This window comes from Ornithorhynchus anatinus, chromosome 3 (genome assembly GCF_004115215.2).
Source record: "Ornithorhynchus anatinus isolate Pmale09 chromosome 3, mOrnAna1.pri.v4, whole genome shotgun sequence".
NCBI classification, from domain to species: Eukaryota; Metazoa; Chordata; class Mammalia; order Monotremata; family Ornithorhynchidae; genus Ornithorhynchus; species Ornithorhynchus anatinus.
In genome coordinates, this window is record NC_041730.1 from 70651334 (window position 1) to 70658982 (window position 7649).

The window sequence follows — 7649 nt, forward strand, 5'->3', positions numbered from 1 at the left end:
GCCATTTGAAAATCATGTTAAAAATGGCCCCTTTTGTAAATACTAGAAAACACTCACATTGAAGAGTAGGTTTTGCAAGACGCATCTTTTGCAGGATAATCTGTTTGGCGGCAAAGTAAAAGAGTCTAAGAGGAAATTGCCATCAGTTGTACCAATATCAGTGATTCAGGATAAGTGAACCCAAGGAGATGAAGCATGTTTAATGTAATTACACATCCTCTTCTTGTGATGTATGACCATGTGAAGCATTACTAATCCCCAAACAGATACCTGCAGGGCGGACTATCAAGAACAGCTGTTTGGACAACAAGAAATGAATCACGTGAACTCAGAGTTCGGCAGGCGTTCAACTGACTGTCTCCGGAAGTCATTCTGTCCACTAAGCCTGGACTATCTGAGGAATGAAAGAAGGCTCAGACAGAAGAGTACATTTGTTCCCAAAATAAATTCCCCTGCCAACTCACTTATTATTGTTATAACCTTCCTCCTCCCTTCCATGATAGGATCGGACTTTTTCGCAGATGAAAAATGGCATCCCAGATTCTTTGTCCTGGACTGGACACCACACTCATTTTGACTTCAAGTTGAAGAACGGTGAAAGTAGAGCAGAGACCTTTATAGCTGTACCGTTGTATTGATTACACCTAATGGAGTTCATATGTTTATTATGCATAGGGAGAGTTAAAAAAACAAGAGCTGCGGTGCTGGAAGCTGGATCGTTCCCCTGGGTTCATCCAAGAACGTTGCTGCATTTCAAGCACTAAAAATAGTTAAAAGTATCTCAGGAACTGTTTACATTCAGCAGAGATAATTGCTACAGCTTATAAACTCTTTCCCATCATATTACAGTACTTTAATAACCTATACTTTATTTATATCTAGTTGCTAAGTTTATTAGTGCTTATTATAGGATGTGTTCTTAATTTTATGTTTTACAAAACAATTTGAATAATCGGAATTACTTTTGTGAATTTTTTTTCCACTTGCAATAAGATGAGTGAATTAAAAGAAGCCATTTCCTAAACATGCTAACAGGTGCAAGAAAGATTGACAGAGCTGTACGAGTACATAATCTTGGTGAAGGTTTTTCAAGGTTTCCAGTAGAATTTCTTAAGTGTAAAGGGATCATCACAGAGTACAAGTCATTTTAATTGGGTCACAACGATGGTTTGCCAGAGGCCAAATACTCTGCAGGTTCAGGACAGGCATATTCTTTTCAGAAGCAAATGAAATTAGACAATCTGTTTTACTCCTTTATATTCATCAAATGTGAATCAATTGGTGACGGTAAATACAAGGATCAGGGTAATCTCTTGAGGAGAGAGCATTAGCCATCAGCATTACTGAACATTTTGAAAGCACAGGGTGTGCCTAGTTCTAGGATGTGATCTAAGGGGTTAGGAAAAAATCACCCCAGGCGTCTGTGAGTAGGTACGTTTCTGCCTATGTTTCGATTCAGAACCTTTCACCTTCTTCCCATCTTGAATCTGTTCTTGAGCCTGCAATAGTGTTGCCATTTGTGACGTCACTATTTGTACCGTCAACCTTTATGACATCACCATTTTTTGTCTCCAGAGTCTGTCAAATCAGTGGAAATATCGACTGAGAAAAGATTGCAGCATTGGACTTTTATTCAAGTTTGTGCCAAGGTGAAAGTTGCCCTTGAAGGAGTTCTGCAAACATAAATTGAATTACCAAGAATTCTATTCATTGAAAAATACATTATATTGCATCATGGCCATTTCAAATACAGTGAAACTTGCTTATATTGAATTTCAGGGGACTAGAGAAAAAATTTGATATAGGATGGAATTTGATAGTCTCTGGAAATATTGCATGTACATGTAATAGTCTAGGCCTTTTCAATTTGATTGATATACACTGGGATTCAATATAAGTGGGTTCAATATAAATGGGTTTCATTGTATTTGCATTTGTGTTTTTCAGCACATATATATGATGTTTCTTCCAGGAAAATATTGAATTGATTCCCGAGTCTAAAAAAGCTAAACCATGGGTACTGGCTAGGAATTCTGGGAGAAATTTGACCAGATAAAGGTAATGTAAGAAATCTCATTTTCATTTAGGTGTACTTTAATACCCAAATAATTGACTGCAATTTGGATTATCTTGAATTTTAGCATGGCATCTTTCTCCATCTCTAATCCTGTAATTTTCCATCCTGTTTCTTAACTTTACTTCCATGCTTTTTCTTTCACTTAACTATTCCATATTTATTAAAATACAGAATCTCTTAGGAAAAAATTACTCAGTTAAAATAAACTATGAAGGAATTCACTACTGAAAGGCATATCTTAACTCAAACATAAATAAAATTAGCAGAAACATTGGCTATGAAAGGGAATACAATTATCTTTCTGATTTTTTTCTTAAAAGCATATAAATTCCTGAAATCCCAGTCCACTGAAGTCTCTGGGTTTCATCCAATCCTACTTACTGATAAGTATCAGCAATGGGAAACATTGCTACGGGTAATGGTACTGATAAACATTTCTATTTATTGATCAGCTAGTGTTTAGCATGGCAGTAGTGTGGATTGTAGAACTGATGTGTTTTTCAGCAAGAAACAGGTGCAAGGGGTATTTATAGGCTTTTTACCTTCAAAGTCCAGACTTCTCTAGACAAAACATGAGGCACGCACTTACTTCAGGCATATGACAATATATGATCCTGGAATGGGCCCTGTTTGTATTGCCAAAGCACTTAACTTCCCACCCCAAGAGCAGCGTGGCCTAGTAGAAAGAACATGGGCTGGGAGTCAGAGGACCTGGGTTCTAATCCCTGCTCTACCACTTAACTGTTGAGTGACTTTGGGCAAATCAGTTATCTTCTAGGTGCCTTGGTTACCTCATCTGTAAAATGGGGATTAAGACTCCATGTGGGACAGGGACTGCATCCAACCTGCTAATCTTGTATCTTCCCCAGTGCTTAGAGCAGTGCTTGAGACATAGTAAGCCCTTAACAAATACCATCATCATCAAAATGTTGCACTGTTGTCAATTTAGTAAAACACATAGATGACTGAGGTAATTAGCTTAATCATAAAAACCCCAAAATGGGTTTTTCCTGAAATAACCTCTATGTGACTTTACAGAAGAATTTCCTTGTTCTACTTGGGCCGGGACTTAGAACATGCTTGACGCATAGTAAGCGTATGGCAAATACCTTAATTATTAGCACTGGGAAAGAGGAAGTAATTGGAAGATTGGGATGCTCTTACAGTCTCTTGCACAATTACAGTCCTCTAGACTGTAAGCTTGTTGTGGGCAGGAAACATGTCTACCAAGTCCATGATACTGTACTCTCCCAAGTGCTTAGCAGACAGGAAACACTCAGTGAATGTGACTGAAGTGAAGGCCAGCCACTGAAGCAGCATGGCCTCGTAGAATGAGCAGGGGACTGCGAATCAGGATACCCTAGTTCTAGCCCTGACTTCTCTCCTTGCCTGCTGTGTGACCCTGGGCAAGTGACCGAATCTCTCTGGGCCTTAGTATTCTTTATGTAATGGGGATAAAATATCTGTTCTCCCTCTCCCTTAGAATGCAAGCCCTGTTTGGGAAGGGACTATGTCCAATCAAATCCTTTTGAACCTACCCTCTATCCTCTTTAATCTGAGATGCAATGTGGCTCAGGGGCTAGAGCACAGGCTTGGGAGTCAGAGGTCATGGGTTCTAATGCCGGCTGCGCCACTTATCACCTGTGTGACTTTGGGCAAGTCGTTTCACTTCTCTGTGCCTCAGTTACCTCATCTGTAAAATGGGGATTAAGACTGTGAGTCCCATGTGGGACAACCTGATTACCTTATATCCCCTCTGCCCCACCCAGCCAGAGCTTAGAACAGTGCTTGGCACATAGTAAGCGCTTAACAAATGTCATCATTATTATTATTATTACCCCAATGCTTGTCATGCGTTTAATAAATGCCAACAGCTGTAAAGACACCAAATGCTGTAGGACCTCCTCTAGATCCCATCACAATACTCCAGGTACCAGAGATTTCTCCAGCTGGGTCTGGGAAGCAAAACTATTCTGGGACCAGAAAATACAGGCAAACAGTGGTATTTGATAACCACTTGCTATGCACTAAACACTGAACTAAGCACTGGATCAGATGCAATCCAATCATAACAGACACAGTCTTTTCCTATTCTGCGCTCACAGTCTAAAGGGAAGAGAGAACAGGAACTTAATCTTCATTTTATGGATTAGGAAACTGAGGCAAGAAGAAGTTAACTAGATTTTAATTATGATTATTATCATTAGCAAAAGGGGTTTTCAAAAGTGGATCCCTTGTCCTCCTCCTGGGCTATTTAGCTGCCACAGCATTCCCCCCAAAAAAAGTTATCTTAAGTAGATCCACAATATTTGACTTTGAGTTGTCAGAAGGACTCAGATAAAATAGGGACTAGCCTATATTTTTGACTCAGATAATGAATCAACCTTTTTCAATGTTCAGATATTTGGTGTCTTAATTAGCATTTTCTTTTAGATACCAGTCACCATGACCTGCCTCACTCAAGTCCTCATTTGGACAGATTTGGAAAGGACCCATCAACTTCTAAGTGTGTTAGTCTGATGTCCTGCCTTCGGGCAGGAAGTGAGAGGAAACTCCAATATTTTTTCTTATACACTATGCTCTAATCTGCTCCAGGAGGACAAAAAATGAAATAAAATATGAGTTCAGTCCTAGAACTGGAATCCGCTGCCTGGGAGTATTCTAAAAATGGCAGTTAAGGGGTTGCCATGGTCACTCATCAAGACTCAGTGCTGGATGAGGCTCTACAATAAATAGGAAGCAAAAGCCTAGGGAGAGTAGCTTTTGTAGGAATCTAAGAGCTTTAATAGAATAGGCAAGGATATGGAAATCCAGATGTACTATAGTCAATCAAACATATTAATTAAGCACTTACTGTGTGCAGAGCACTGTACTAAGCATTTGGGAGAGAACAAATGTAACAGAGTTAGTAGACTTATTCCTTGACCACAGTGAGCTTACAGTCTACGGTCTAATGTTGAAATCAGTATTCCTTCCATAGTAGTAAAGCTTCGAATATTAAATGATAACAAATGACCATTTTTCTGTGTGATTCAGGATTGAGAGATTTGATTTCCTCTATACATTATTAGTAATAGTAGTAATAATAGTAATAAATAATGTTAGGCACTGACTGTGTGCCAAACACTGCATTAAGTTCTAGGGCAGGTACAAGATAATCAGGTTGGTACCGCATCCAATCAGGTTGGACGCAGCCTCTGTCCCACAACGAGCTCCTAGCCTAAAAGCATTCCTAAAGTGATACTCCTCTCCAGAGAGTAAGGAGGACAAAGAGGGACTTTCATAGGGTGGGACGATTGGTCCAAATCTGGTGGACAGAGCACGAGGAAGAAGCAGCAAAGGAAGACAGATTCCTTCCAGAAGGAAAGATGAAAGGGTTAGAAAGAGAGGGAGAAAAAAGGAGGAAGAGAGAGAGAATGATGGGCACATAGATTGAGTCACAGAGGTAAAAACACCCAGAGCTAGGGACAGACAGATGGACATTCCCAGAGAAAGACAAAGAAAAGGCAGAGAGACACAACCAGAGGAAATAACCACCAAAGTTGGCAGGGCTTCGGAGCCACCAGGGTGCCACTATAATGACCAATCCCACCACCAAGTCAAAAATAATATCTTGGGGTCCCACAGTTATCTTTCAGGCAGAAGGATGGGTGACCCAAATTCAGGCAGGACCCAAATGAATCATTCCATATGCATAGGTTTGCCTTTCATTCACAGCATGACCTGGTGGAGAGAGCGCAGGCCTGGGAGTCAGAGGACCTGGGTTCTAATCTGGGTTCTATCAGTTGCCTGTCGTATAACCTTGGGCAAATCACTTAACTGGTCCATGCCTCATTTTCCCTATCTATAAAATGGGAATTCAGTTCTGTTCTCCCTCTTATTTAGATTGTGAGCCATATATGGGACAGGGACTGTCTGACCTGAATATCTTCTATCTATCCCGGGGCTTAGTACAGTGCTTGGCACATAGTAAATGCATAACAAATATCACCATTTTATTACATTCCTTAAGAGAAAAACAATATTCAAATGTAGCTCTTGTTCCTAAAAGACAGCTTTTAAAAGTCCACTGAATTCCCTTCCCACTTTCCCTTTGACTGCAGGGGAACCCAGAAATCAGAAGCCCAGTCCAGCCTGAACTTAGTTGACAATCTGCTAGATCGACAGACCGGGCCTGTTCTGACTGGCTCAAGACCTTATTCCCCTGCAGGAGGTAGGGTGGACTTCTACCCATTTTAGAACCTTGAAGCCCATTTCTCAGCTGGAACAAGTGAGGAGTTTAGGGATTTCCCTGTGAAACTCTTTAGGCTCGGGAACAACCAACTTCCCCCCTATTCCCTAAGAGGTAAATATATTTGTTAGTTTAGTTTTATTTTATTGGTACTTGTTAAGTGCTTACTATGTACTAGGCACTGTACAAAATGCTGGAGTAGATACGAGTTAATCAGGTTGGACACAGTCCTTGACCCACTTACAGATAAGGTAACCAAGGTCAGAGAGGTTAAGTGACTTGCCTAAGGTCACACTGCAGACAAGTGGCAGAATTGGGATTAGAACTCAGGTCCTCGGTCTCCCAAGCCCGTGCTCTTTCCACTAGGCCACACTGTTTCTCCGTCTTTGTATCCTGGGTCATGATGGGCCAGCTAGTTTTTGCATTCCTATGGTTGGGGATCCAGAAGCCATGATTAAGTGACAGCAACACGTTTTCAGATAACCACCGCAGTACATCCTTCCCAATCCCTCTCCTTCAAAGCAAGACTCACATTCTGCTCCTCAGCCCGCATAGAGCCTGTGACATAATGTTCGTCTGAAGGTCTACTATCCACCGTCATCGTGAATGACCACTCTAGCATGAGACCTCAACCGTGACTGGGAGAGATTCTTTTCTTCCGATGAGTCAAACCGGAAGGGCACGTGTCCAGGAGCTCTGTGAGAAACTCCAGGCCCACAACCGCCCAAAGTCTGGGAGCCGGCCAAAAAAGCAATCAAGTGCTGGGGAAGATGAAGAGGTGATGCTCTGAGCTGAACTCCAGAGACCTTGGAAGTTTATCATCACGAAGAGGCAAAGTGCATTGTTTTTAATAAGGACCAGTGCAAACCCTAGCTGTGATCAGAATCATTAGACTTTCTGGAGACAAAGTGGGTGTCTCCCCCGTGCTGAGATGTGATTTTCAGGTGCAAATACATACTCCATCAGCCCTGCTCTCCGGCTGCCCTAAACTTTCCTTTGCCCTACCCCCTCCAATCTAAAGTTCTGTCATCCCTCACACGTTGCCTAGCTCTGCTTTTGCCTTCATTTGCACAACTCCATTCTCCGAGAGATTTCACAAAGCAATATGATCCATTTTCAGGAGATATCATTCATCTAATGAACAATTGGGTTGCTTGAGCCCTATTCGGTTGCCAGAAATTAGCTGGATTTGAATTCCCTTCCATTCTAATGCTCACATATTACTTATGTGAGATCGTATTTCATCGGGATGCTATTTGAGCCATCCCACCACACAAGATGAGAAATGACGTGCTCTTTGATGCCACCCAGGAAGATGTTAAGGCTTTGAGACATGGATGT

The 7649-nt window shown here is 41.3% G+C and overlaps 1 long non-coding RNA gene across 1 annotated transcript; it reads left to right on the plus strand.

The window, feature by feature from the left end:
- The first annotated feature begins 1574 nt into the window (after window positions 1-1574).
- On the plus strand, window positions 1575-7279 carry LOC103166742. The gene is made up of 3 exons (XR_003757968.1): window positions 1575-1649; window positions 1948-2058; window positions 6855-7279. It is a non-coding gene; the product is annotated as an uncharacterized LOC103166742 (long non-coding RNA).
- The last annotated feature ends 370 nt before the right edge of the window (window positions 7280-7649 follow it).